Genomic DNA, 13,225 nt, shown 5'->3' with positions numbered 1-13,225 from the left:
AGTGCTTTTTATCCAGAAAAAATGCAGCTCCCCCATTAAAATGTATTTGTTCACAGGCCTGGTCTTGACCGGATCAATATGGCAGTGACGTTGATGTACGATCCAAAGGCCAATGCAGGCATTATGTATACATGTCTGTGGCCTGTTCTTTCTAACAAAACAAAAGTTCACTGGTTTCAGTTTCATTGTTACACATAGAAAAGGAACTAATCAGTGGAGTCACCCGATGTAGCATTTGGTTCTGCAGACTTTTACCCTTTGTGCAGAAATTTGTTGCTGAAATGCACCTCAAACCAAAAGTCAAAGCATTGAATCATCACTGAGTCTAACTTGAATTTCAACAACAATAGTCAGTATGGGCTGTAATTAGCTAGCAGCATTGTCACAATGTATCATAGAAGGAAAAAATAGGTCTTGGTTCTATTTTTGAGCTGCGAGCAGTAATGCAGGTCAAGGTGGCTGAGTTTCACTGAGAAAAGCTGCAAGCAAAATATGATTTTTCTACAAAATTTCAAATGAGTGTAATTGACAGTCAACTCAGGGGTTTGTTTCAGCTGCTAATGTCTGCACGTAGGGTTAGCTTTCCACGGCACATGATTACCTTTAGTCCCTTGCTCTCCCCGACTCCAAAGAGACTGTTTCTTCAAATGAGTGGACAATAACTGCTACTACTCCTGTCAAAATGATATATTGTATTTATAGATCCTATGGAAGTATTGTGTGGGTATAGACAGATCTTACTGGTGAATGGAACTATTTCTCCCAGCAAAATGTTCTAGTATCTGTGTGTTTGTGTGTGTGTGTGGCTGTGTTCAGAGTGGACGCTGCTGTCTGCTCCATTTGTAGCTTCTTTTCAGTTCAGAGGCGATCTGAAATGAACCCCTCACGAGGCACATAAGTGTTTGTTCGTCATGACAAAGCGGTCACAGTTTAGTGTCCTTGACACCAACACACTCCCTTAATGACTAAATTAAAATGGAAAACCACTAAGCTATGTTTTTTCTAAACTGGAGAACCGTTGTGTGAGTGTGAAGTGAACCATGAGTACCTCATTCGGATCTGTCCCAGTTTAGTTTGTGTGTTGCTTTTTTTTTTTTTACTCCTTAAACGCAGGCGTTGGAACAAACATACGAGGCACCCCTGTGGGGTTGTTAATGCACTGAACTGGACAGAGAGAGAGGAAATGACAGATAGAGATATAGCTTTTACTCTTTACAGAGATTCATCTCATATAAACACTGAGCTACATTCAAAGAGCACCTGCATCATGAAGACGAGGAGCCATGCCTGGCCAGTCATTTTCATCATTTTCATCTCATTTTACAAACCCTAAAGAGGGTCCATTCTCACACAGTATACACTGTCCAATAATCACGTGTGACACAGTTATTGATCGCCACTGCTAATGCTTAATGGGTGTTCACTGCTCACAGCTGTGAGAGCTGCAGAGATGATAAACAGGGAAGGATTCCTGTGAGAGCAAAACTGGACTTTTACAAGCAAAATTGACTATAACATAATAAAAATTAAAAGAAATTTTAAAAACAGGAACATTTGGTCTCACTTTATTTTACAATACACTAATATGATGTAACAAGTCGTTCTTTGTATCAAATTAGACAAAAACTAGAAATAATATGTTCTTCAGTAGACAGTATTAGAACCTTTGTTGGACCCTCATTAGACTTAATTAGTGGGTAAATAGTGACACATTACAACAGAACTGTACTGTAAACTAAAGTGAATTAATTCCCACTGTCAGACCCTTAATAGACTGTATTAGAGGGTGATTTGGGACACATTACAACAGAACTGATCTGTAAACTGAAGTGAAATTAACATATCTGCTATTTCCCCATTTAAAAACAAGATGTGAAGCAGATCTACCAAGTAAAAGCCAAAATTATATTGGTGCATGCATCATTCACGGCTATGCTGCATGTGTATGGAAACGGCCAAAAAAGGTGTGACTAAGTAGCAGATACGCAATTTCACTTTAGTTTATAGTTCATTTCGGTTGTGATGCATCTTTAATTACTCTCTAATTTAGTTTAATAAACAACATATTATTATTTTATCTAATCTGATACGACATACTGCTTGTTATGTTTTATTGGTGGCCTGTAAAATATAGTGCAACCCTAAAATTCATGAAATAATATATTCACCTCCAAAAGTGAAGGAGCTCAAGTTGTCAAACCCTTGCTGCAAAATGTTTTAGGATGTCACTTTCACCATCTGCCAGTTTACAGACGTTTAACCTTCCCAGCTGGCTCATCAAAACAAGCAGGGGAGGCTGAGGCTGCCCTCCTTCCTCTGATAACCAGAGATCCTACCTCACTTCATCCATCCTGCAGTGATTCTCACTTTATCTCCATGAAAGGTCATTTCCATCACTTGGCCTGGATGATGCCACTGAAATATGAACTGGAGGTCTTGCTGAGGTATGTAGGGGTTAGACTGAGCGGCATTCTGGTCTGAGTATTACTGAACCCAGGGGCACGATATATTTGTACATGTGATAAATTAACGCAATTACTTGCAGCTTTGATATGTTTTTCTCCCATATTTATCATCAGCATGGCACACTCCTGAAATTCCTTCAACTGGACTTTTTTTTTTGGTTTTATATCTCCCTGTTGAAAACCATTTGGTTGCATGTTTACAAAGTGGCTCCATAAAATTCTGAATCTCTTTTTTATTTGATATATATGAGAGATTTAGTTTTTATTCCAAAGACATTTGTGTATGATGTACACAGCAAATAAACACAAAGAAAGAAATATTTGTGTGATGATCATTTCTTAGTTGTGTCTGTTTTTCTTTATTTTTGGGTGATTTTACAAAATTCACTGTATTATAGCGCACACTACAGTCAAAGAGCAGTACATAACCAATTCTTGAGAATTGGAACACACGCATGAAAAAAAAAAAAGTTTTTTATCACGTCAACTCCGTAGCCCATCTAAATCAAAGCTAAATAAGATTTTTAATGTATATTTTGATTAACAGAGAACAGAGAACTCTGAGCAACTTTAAAAAATAAAATGGCCACTCTCTACAGCCATGCTGTAAAATGAAAATAAATGTCAAATTTTGTCAACTCTGTGATAAACATAAATATTTAATAGCAAATTTAATCAACCATTAATCAGTGAGAGGTTGGCCATTTACGAGGTTTAATAGTCAAAAATTAGATTTCTTAAAATATATTTTCCCAGCGTAACTGAAGAGTAAAAATTACAACCCACTCAAAATATGGCTTTGTCCTAAATCTCAAGAATGAGTGACATATGTGCTAATTCATAACACAAGTGATATATTTTCACTACTAAGTACAAGACTATAATATTAAATTTAATGCAAGAAGTCAGAGGTTAGTTGGGGCAATACATTGTATCGCAAATACTATATGTCTATACATATATATACATCCAATGCAAAAGTCTATTTCTATTTAGGCAGAACACGGGGCAACTATTGTTGCGGTAACTACATTTTAATGATTTGAAGTGAGTTAAAAGTAAATTTAAAATTGAGTGAAATATATTCATTTCCTGACAGAAAAGTATGTCAACGCATACAAACAAGGTGCTGACATTGGGTCATGTGGCTACAAGATAAAATCTTGTGTGGTCTAACAACATCGATATTAGCATAATTTGTTAACCTTGAGCTAAATTTATGTATTTTTAACTTTTAAGTAATTTAAACATTTAGACAGCAGTCTACAAATCAGTTTTTTGTTGAAAACATTTGCCAAGGTAACGTGATCTTGCTCCTTCTCCACAGGCAGAGAGAGAAGCCCTCTGAGCATGTGCAGAGTCAGTGTAGTCACTTTGGCTTGTTTCTGATTGGATGAATTGGGTGTGTAACAATTGCCCCCTGTTACAATTGTACCTGGTCTCCCCTACTAACATTCACTATTCAAAATAATCTAATAAATATGTAAGAGAAAATTAATTAATATTACATTAAATTAGAAAAACAGCAGACAATATTAAAGAATACAATAAAAGCTGTGAGTTGTCTAATCTTCTTGGAGGGTGATGGTCGACTGAGTCAGTGTTGTGACGCTGTTTCGTCCTTGACTCTTTGTTGCCTTCCTCCACCACATCACGTCTCATTTTTCACATTATCTCAAGTGGCTACGCGCTAATCCTTTTAGCATTCCCTGCATAGTATGCTCTTGAGTGAGTCGCAACAGGTTGTGTTTGTAGACAAGGAGGTCTCTGTGTGGCCTGATGCTATGTCTACACCAGACTGTCTACAGACTCCTCCTGACACTCTTTGTCTTTTCTCTCCTTTTTAGACGTGACTCAGCTCTTGTTTCCACATGCACCAGCTCACAAATATTTAAATCTTTTGGGAGGGGAAAAAAATGTTGAACCATTTTTATTTTATGCTGACAGGTCTTCTTCAAGGTGGTCATTAGAGCTTGAATCTTGAAGTGAAAATATCAGGTGACACTTTCTGGAAATGTCAGTAAATTGACTAACTGAATTTCTATAAAGACATGTTCAACATTTTGAGAAACATGTTTGTTCACTTACTTATGGGAGGACAGATAAAAAAATCAATCCACTCTCTTGTTCAATGCTTGCAGAATTAATATACTAAGGAGAACTGTAAAGGTCTGCAGCGTTGGAGTTGGGCCTCCGTTGTTTCTTATGCAAGCTGCTCAGTGATGAGTGAAGCTGACTTTCATGTCGGATCTTCCACGTTTATGCTGGCTGGTTCACTTCAGGTTTAACCCGCTGCTAACTTGAATGGGGGTAAAATCATTTGATTGTGTGGCTCTTCTAGACTTTCCAAAAGTTATTGGACCAAACATCAATTCTCGTTACAGAATCAAGTCATTTTGCGGAGGTGGTGACGCTCACAAAATGTATCCATCATATTACAGCCACTTCTTTCATAATGTGAGCTTATGGGAGAAGTCTTTTTTTGGGCCACTGTGCATCATGTGACGCCGTCATTAGCCTTCACGGTTTGCCCAAATGTCAAATTTGCTTCAAGGCCCAGCGCACTCGCTGGCTTAACTTCAAGGCTTTATAGCTCAGAGTTAGAAGGCAAGATCAATACTACTTCACAGTTTACAGCAACAGCCAGCAGATGGTTAGCTTAGCGTAGCACAAAGACTGGAAACAGCTTGCTTGGCTCTTTTTGAAGGTATCAAAACCCACCTACTGGCACCGCTAAAGCTCACTAATTAACTTGTTATATCCAGTTTGTTCAATCTGTCCATAAAACAAAGTGAAAACTGTCCATTTGTGGCCGTTGCAGTGTTGGTTCTGGCCTAGAAATAGTCTGAAATTTCTTTCTAACAGCTGACTGTCATTGTCATACACTGGTTCTTGTACAGATCACCTTAGACGTGCTGGTAGATGTATTTTGTTACACTCTTCCCAGTCTTGAAGCCGAAGATAATTGCTCACTTGCCTCCAGCTACACTTGCATGACAGTATGAGATGTGAGAGTTGTATCAGTCTTCTTCAGAAAGAGAACATAATTTATGTCAAACTATTCCTTTAAGACATCCAAATGAGCTTCATTTATTCCTTACAGGGCCTACAGATGTGGATTACAACATGTCTCCACATCCCAATAAAGCGGTCATGTCTGCCATCCGACTACAAGTAACTCTATTATTCACTGTCCAATGGAGCAGCTCCAGGGTTTGGCTGAAGATGACTTCATCAGCTGCTCAGCTCGCTGAGAGATTTAGAATTCACAAGGGGAAAAAAATATGTGATTTCTATTTTACTGATAATAAGGAGGATCTCTCCAGTGGTGAGAGGACATTTAAGGATACAAATGTTTGACACATTCCCTGAGCTCTGTTATGCAGACACTGAACAAAATTTTGCTAGCTGTTTGCTTCCTCGGATAGCCCTGAAGTCTTTAAGTCTCTAAGACATAAACACACACACACATCCAATTTCTCTATTCCCTACCACACTTCCCTTTCCCTCATTCTGTCTTTCCCAAAGCAGAACAAAACAATAGGCCTCCTGTGTTCCTGTGTCTATGTCAGTTACTCTGACCGGAGGGCCTGCTGTGACATCCTGTTTTGGGTTCATAGGACAAGGTTTAAACATATGGTCATGTTTTGGGTTTGGCCTTTCTTCCTCAGTCTGCCTGGAAGTAAACAGACAACAGCTGGCACACTAGAAGACAATTCAGATGTTATTATTACAGAAATTATGGGGTTTGGGTAGGTCTGGTGTTGAGCTTTTTAGGAGAAAGTCGGACAGTTGGATTGTACCTGTTTACGGCTACATGCACCAAGTTTTGCTATGTTTTACCGTGTGTGTCCACACTCCCCCCTGTGTTTAACAACTCCTAAAATGGGAAAAAAGGAAGCGCTGGTGGCCCGTTTCAGGTTTAGTCGTCACGGGCAGCAACAGAGACATTTGGAAAAGATGACACTGACACCCACCTGTGCTCCCAGATTGGGTCTTCAGGAACTCATTAACTTGTAATTATGTGATGGTGAAGTTGTGTACTCAACGCTGTGAACTTACAGAAAACTTGTAAAGTTTGTAAAAGTTTGCGATGTTTGAAATGTGACATTAGGTGGCCATTCATATGCGTTCATGGTAAACACAACCCAATTTGAATGTACAGTCAGTCATGACGTGTCATTCCCTGATTTGTCAGGATGGCAAGGATCCTATCGGAATTGCTGAAATTATTATTCTTTCTGTCTTTCTTGCTTCCTTTCTTTCTCTTTTCCAAATACAGTGCAACGCAATTAATGGTCATGTGCCATGGCGTGTTATAAAACAATAGGAATGGCTCCTGAAATATTGCAAACATGCCCATCTGGACGAGGATTGTTTTCACTTTGAAATACAATTTTAAACGAGAACGTAGTAATGTGGGTGTAGACTTTAGTGTACTTTTAAAAAATGCCTGGTAGTTTGGAAAGTGGACGATAAACTGGCAGGGATCCACCTCTCCAGGCTTTGATGCTGCTGATGTGGTTTTTCACTCACATTAAAAACACACCACAGGGGGTCCAAAGACCTCCTGCTTTACACTTTTGCCCACCAGCAAATCCTGTCCAGCACAGTTTCTGACCCAATTATGACTTGATAAAGTGGTTTAGACTAAATAAATCATCTCTTGAAACTTCACAAAACTATTCTTAGACATTTAATAATCCACAAATGTACAAAATCAAACAGTTTATAATCCACTCAAGCAGTTGTGGCTTTACTTTGTTCATTTTGTAAGAGCCTTAAAGGCACTTACAGCCACAAAAGCATAACAGACTTACTTCTAGGGCAACAAATGAAAATCTGATTCCCTTCGCCTGGAGTTTTAAACTCATTGTGGTCTTGAACGCTTCTGGCAACTGTCACAACATGATTTTTTTAGTGTCACATCACACAGGCAGGCAGAACACGATCTTCTTTTGGGATAAAAACCTCCAGTCCAGCTGCTGATAACAACTCGGGGTCAAATACTAACATTTTATGTCCTAGTGGCCTCAAACTGTGATGCATTTGTAGCTGGGATTTTTTCCTCTCTGCTCTGAGGAACAATAATGTGTGTCAGGGTTAGCATGGGTTGTGAAGTGTGTCAAATCTGGCCTAGTTCTTCTGCGCCAGCAGCTTCAGCAGACTGTGGATGTCTCCGCTTGAGAGAAGCTCAGTTCATGACTCAGGGACAGAGAGGCTGAACACACACAAAACTGGCACACAGGTCTGTATGATCCACCAGAACTAGAATAAAACATGTCAGCTAATTAGCAGCTGTTGTGAAGCCATGGTTTCATCCGTGATGTGCATCAAAAAGTTACAAGCATGGGGGACTTTGTAAACACAGTGGTGGGCTGTGACTGAACATACAGGTGAGGACAGCTCCATACTGCTGTATATACTGATTCAGACCAGGTTTTTATATAGAGACCCCAAACAATGGAAATGTATATTCAAATATGTCAATATGCATGATGTATTTGCTTTATCGCTGATGGACCCTAGTGCCCCACATTACAATATAAAACAGAAACTGGAAGACTCACACAGAGCTGGAAAAATGCTGAAAAGAAGGCTGCAAAAAAAGTTAAGTATGCTATGTTGTGTGAAAAAAATTGTTTTCTCTTTGTTAAGTTGTCAGCATCATTGTCAGCATCATTCAAAGGTCTTAGCTTGATTGATGTCGGTTGCCACCATTTCTTTGTTTTTGGAAAAAGTTACTAAATGTATACTAAATGCAGAAACAGCATTCTACAAAGATTAGCCTTTAAGATTGCAGTAAACGTCTACCATTTCAATGTTAGGGGGAAAAAATTAACATTCAATCTGTAATGTCTATCTGACCCCTTGCGTGTCCTGTTGCTAAGTTATTGTTCTCTTTTGTAATGGAGAATGGAGGAAACTAGTGCTTAGTGAGAAGTAACGTATGGAGGCATTTTGGATTCAACAGTATAAATGGAAAAAATGTTGCCAATCATAAAGCTGTTTGCTAACTTCATTAAATTCAACTGTCTTACAGTTATGTTAGTTGTCACTCCATTATCTTGTTATTTAGAGGAACCATGAATGATCAAACACCACCAATTTTACAACAAAGTTTAGGATTAGGCTAGCAGTGGAACATAATCGTGATTTATCCAGATGCAAAGAGCGCCGTGCTTTGAAGCCAACATAAAATGGTGTAGTGTCATGACGATGTCACATGATATGGTGCAGCCCAAAAAGAATTTTCTCCTGTTAGCTTGTACGTAAAAGAGCCACTGTAAAACAATGGATATTTTTTTTGAGCATCACAAAAATGATTAATTTCAATATCAAGACTTGCTCCATTTGGTCCAATAACATTTGGAAAGTCTAGAAGAGCTGCATGATCACATCATTTCATTCCCATTTAAGTTAGCAGAGAGCTAAACACGAATGATGCAGAAGCTTGGAAGTCGGTGTCATGCACCACTGAGCAGCTTTCATAGGAATGAACGGAGGCCTGCCTCTAATGCTATCCAGCTCTCATTAACACGTCTATGGTCAGAACCTGTTGTTTAAATATATATTATTAAATCTAGTATTAAAAGACTGAGCCCAACTTTCATAGGAAAACACAGAGCTGTGAGAACACGCAGTAGAACGGGAAAAAAAAACTTGGACTGTAATGAATGTGCTGCTGCTGCTGTCAATGCTGTGCTCTCTGTCACTCTAATGTGAAACATGCCCATGCAGTGTGTTTCATGACAACAGAGACGAACTGAACTGAAACAGAGTCTGCTTACTTTTATCCAAAAGGAGGAAACAACCACCAAAATCACACTTGTAGCCAAAAATATATTACATTGGTGGTAAACAGGAATTAGCAGCGCATTGGTTGCACCAGTGGATAAGACTACATGTGTTGTGTTCAAATGAATTTAATGATATTGTCAGGCCTGTAGTATGAATTTTGGAACTTAAATCAAGAGTGCAAGTGCAGGACACATGAACCCCACAGTCTGATTTGATAAAGTTGCAGATTGACACACAACTGTGAGACTAAAATAAAATCCTTATAACCGATTCCAAGGAATGACTGGAATGATCTGAAACAGCAGCAGTCAATTCAGTTATGTAATGTTGATCCAACAGCTGGCTTACATCTGGGAAAGCAACCTACCAGAGAATCAGTCAAAAAGAAACAGCAGGTGTGTCGTACTTGCTTATTATCCTAATACACGATAAAGCAATTTCAAAATCCAGTTTCACTATTTCAGCGACTGCCCCTTTGACTCCCAGTGCCAGGCTTCTCCCTCTGAATGGCTGAAATCTTAAACCAACGTTGGCAGGAGGTGCTGGGGGAATCTGCTTTGGTGTACCCCCACCTCCGTAACAAAAACCATCCCTGAGCTGGAGGTATCCTATAGCTACGTCGGGTCATAAATCAGAGGAGTGGCCCTTTTCACTCCCCTCTCTCATGCGTGACCTCTGCTTCCCGGGGGGTCAGGGAGATGGGCTGAGCCTCGGGCCTGTGGGAAACCTGACCAGGAGCCACGGACCTTCTTCAAATAACGATCTGACGTCAGGAGAAACTGCAGCAGAACAACGGCAGGGCTGCCGCAGGGGCTCTGGTTCAGCCCCGACTGAAACTTACAGGAAGAGGAGACAAGAGTTTTATGTGTTTTCTTTTTAGTGTTCAGTGAGGTCAGTTGACCCTCATTGTAGAACAAGGGCAGGGATTGACTGCAGCTGGGCTGAACCGAAACTGAATATTAGACAGTTATTGCTCTGTTTTCATTCAGGGAGGGTTACAGCCATTCCTGGTTTAAAGGTTATATTGGATGAATAGTTTACTTTAAAGGGATATTTCACCCCAAAAATGCATATTTTTTTTCCCCCATGACAGGGCGGTAACTTTTTTTCTGCATTTCTTTATGAGTGTATTAAACACAATGTTCCTCTCTGCAGTAACATTTATTTATGAATATCTTCAGCGAACGTTCACGCATTAATTCATCACATTAATATTCTAAACATTTATCACTAAGCTTGTCATGTGCTGTAAATAATACAGATTCTGATTATTTCAATGTGATTATTTTGCTGTTTGTTTTATCACTGATACGGCAGAAGAAATGTGAATGAGATTAAGTGCTAGTACAACATCCTTTGAGCAGCCTACTACTGAACAGCACACTAACATGATTATACCCAAAGACTTTTATTTGCTTTGACAGGTAAAAGAGAAATTAATGTTCTTTGTTGTGACAAGTCCAGTGTTTTGGATAGCTTTCGACTGAGGCTGTGTGGTCGAGATTTCAGCAGAGCCGGGCCAAATATGAGCTGCAGATAATCCCCAGTGTTTGTTTTCACCTGCTAGCAGTGCAGATTAGCAGGGTTCTGCTATGAGAAACAGGAAAATTCTCACTGTAAAGTATATTTAATCAACATTCAGACACTGTTGCCTTCCGTATCCTCCCATTTGGCGAACAAAAATGACAAGAATTTAACAAACAAATGAGGAAAGATCTTGTGGTGCATGGTTCAGTTCTGTTTTGAGAAGAATGTTATGGAGGTTAGAGAAGATGCACATTAATCTGTGACTGTGGAACAACTGAACCACCAATGTTTATCAGATTTGCATGCTTTCTTGTCTCTTTACTGATGTGATTTCATGACAAAGGAGAAGGCTTTCAATCATTTAAAGCCTTCCATTCTCTACAACCTTTACTCAATACACTATAGGAATGAATGCCTCAAAATTTAAGCATGAAGAAGAATTCTTTTGGCAGTATACCACAAAAGATTGCTGCATGTGCAATACAATCTGCAGGTGAGTGTCTATTTATTCATTAATAAAGTAATTTTCTGAGGCCGGTCTTACGTCTATATAGTAGTTAGAGTTAGTTAGTTAGACATTGTTCTTTTTGGAGATATTTTCATAAACATTCTGCTGCGGATCATATAAAACATGCCTCCTCTCAGCCTTGTTAATGGGTCTCTCATCTTCACTGCTGACTGCTTTGATTACAGGAAATAGTAACCTCAAAGGCATAAGATAAAACATGTTTGAGGTGAAGCAAGTGCACAAAACTTCACGAAAACAGAACCAGGGCAAGTGTTTTCTCAAACAAGCGATATGTCGCCCAGTCTGTGGCTCACGCACAGAGGACGTCTCCAAAAAAAAAAAGAAACAACCAGCTGTTCGCTTGGTTGTTCATTCACATTGCTTCAAGTTATGAAGTGGTGTTTCCTTTTCCATTCATTCCAGTTGGCTTGCTTTGCTTCCAGTTAGGATGGTCCGCTATCACAATAAAGAAGTCCAGTAATTTTAAGCTCATTTGCATCAGGTGTGAGGTCCTCCAGAGGCGTGAAGCCCTGTGCAGCCGCATACTTTGCACAGTCCAATGCAACAGTTCTGACTAGCGAACTCAGGATTATTAATTAAAAGGCATCAATGTTAGTTGGAGAAGTTCACAAGTCACTTTGAGAGCAGATACTCAGAGAGCAGATGTTTCTCAAAACAAGAAGTAAACACGTTTATAATAAAACACTGGAGGTAAATCAAAAATCCACAGCCAGCCACAGGACATCTTTGATCAGTTAGATGATGATGTTGGTGAAGAGGGCGGTGAGCAGCGATCAAAGTCAACTCTCCGTTGGTCGCAAACCAGTAGTTTAGCTGCTATACACCAAATGTAAGTGGATCTGAAGTGTTCTGGCATCCATCCAGTCTTTAGTGTCATTTATTGTAAGAAAATAATAAAAAGAATTTGGTCTTGATTCCACATAAAGCAAAGAAAATTTTACTTTTGTTAATTTTGCTCTTTAAAGTATTAATTGACTTAAAGACATACGGTTTAGCTGCAAACGCTGCCTGACAGCAAGACTTGATGACCAGACAGCTGTTGATGGGCAAATAACTATTCAGGATTCAAGTATGAGAGCTTACTGTTACAGAGCAGACAGACTCTATGATTACTACCCTGACATGCCATCCTGAGAGAGTCCAAAAACATGGGTGTGTGCATATTTTCAAAAATGAGTGTTTTTTTTACTCATGTCAAAGACTTAAGTTGAAAGATTATTGTAATTTCAACATATTTTGTATCCAGATGTATCCTACAACAGTTACAGTAACATTCTGCAGTGCTCTTCGCTGTGAAAGCATTTTAGGTCACTGTGCAGTGAGAACGCGACCCAATCACACAGTCAGATCTATTCACAGTCATGTGGGAACGAGAAAACATCAGGTCGACAGCTGGCTCTCGCTCCTGGTCTGTATCCATGAAAACATTCATTCTCCAGCTCTGATATTCGACTCCCACGAGGGAGCAGAGTTCATAACCTAAACTTCGCCATACAGTGTATTTACTGGTCACTTTATTGCACCCCTATGGTTTTTGTTTACACTCTTTCACTTTCAGTTCTTGATGTTTTCACCAAATGGGGTAAAAGCGTCTCCTGGGACCATATGTTCACAATATGGCCTGGGGACAGCCAATGACAGGCCCTTTCCTTTTTTTAGATGGCAGCTTTGATGTGTCCCACAGCCAGTTATATTTGTTTGGGAAAATGTGTGTTTAAAAAAGACAAATCATGCACATCTTCAAACAGTCTTTCTCAGCACTTCCTCCTCCTCAGTGAAGGGATGCAGTTATCTTCAGGTCAGCAGCAGAGAGGTTTGCAGTTTGCAGCCTTGCTTTTTAATATACACAGGTATAGTTTACTGTAACAGGTACTAGTGCAATCACAATGGGTTAAGCTGCTTG

This window comes from Lutjanus erythropterus, chromosome 9, assembly GCF_056507025.1.
Source record: "Lutjanus erythropterus isolate fLutEry1 chromosome 9, fLutEry1.hap2, whole genome shotgun sequence".
In the NCBI taxonomy this organism is placed as follows: Eukaryota; Metazoa; Chordata; class Actinopteri; order Lutjaniformes; family Lutjanidae; genus Lutjanus; species Lutjanus erythropterus.
Note: the sequence above shows the minus strand (reverse complement) of the source record.